The sequence below is a fragment of the Mycetomoellerius zeteki genome, unplaced genomic scaffold, assembly GCF_001594055.1.
Source record: "Mycetomoellerius zeteki isolate Tzet28-1 unplaced genomic scaffold, Tzet1.0 scaffold287, whole genome shotgun sequence".
NCBI classification, from domain to species: domain Eukaryota; kingdom Metazoa; phylum Arthropoda; class Insecta; order Hymenoptera; family Formicidae; genus Mycetomoellerius; species Mycetomoellerius zeteki.
The window spans coordinates 269,247-269,987 of record NW_017257268.1 but is presented as its reverse complement, the minus strand read 5'-3'; the positions used below and the strand labels follow the sequence as shown (position 1 = coordinate 269,987).

At 27.3% G+C, this 741-nt stretch overlaps 1 protein-coding gene across 1 annotated transcript in view; it reads left to right on the top strand.

Moving 5' to 3' along the window:
• LOC108724283 (proteasome activator complex subunit 4B) overlaps nucleotides 1-741 on the top strand; it is a 19,798-nt gene that overhangs the window by 11,493 nt on the left and 7,564 nt on the right. The window lies entirely within an intron of this gene.

Here is a 741-nt window from a genome sequence, read left to right as displayed (position 1 = left end):
TTTTTTACTTTTTTATAAGGAATCACGTCGTGCCGCTTTTACATGTTATTCAGTCGGACTCTGTATATAGTAATTTTGATTGAATTATTTGAGCATTAAAGATCTAGCTTTGACCGTCACGGCCATTGCTCCTATTTCGTATAGTTGAATATAATCAATATTTAAAAAAAAATCAATTTTTCAAGGTCACATAAAAGTCATCGCCAATGTTGTGCAAGGTACTCTATTTTTAGTATTTAGATACAGGTACCTTAAATGTACCTTAAAAGTACCTAGGTACACAGATACTTTTATTTTTTACATAAAATTTCAGAAAATTGCATTTTGATGACAAAATGACTTTATAGATAAAAAAATCAATAGTTTACGAGACATTGTATACTTTATTGTGGCTCATATTGACGAGAAATATTAAATATCTCGTAAATCATTAACTTTTTGATAATCGTGTTTAATACTTTTGTGAACAAAATAATGACATGAATCAATTGATGTGTAAATAAAACATAGCTTATTTAAAAAATTATCCATTTTGCCTACATTTAATATTTCATGTCAATGAGTGTCAGAATAAAGTATAAAATATCTCGTAAACTATTAGTTTTTTTATATCTATCTTAATATTTTTATTATGTAAAAATATATATATACAGGGTGTCTAAAAAAAACGGATTGAAACACAATGGGGACGTAGATTGGATCAAGGGGAACAAAACAGTTTTGTACCATTTTGCAGTTGAC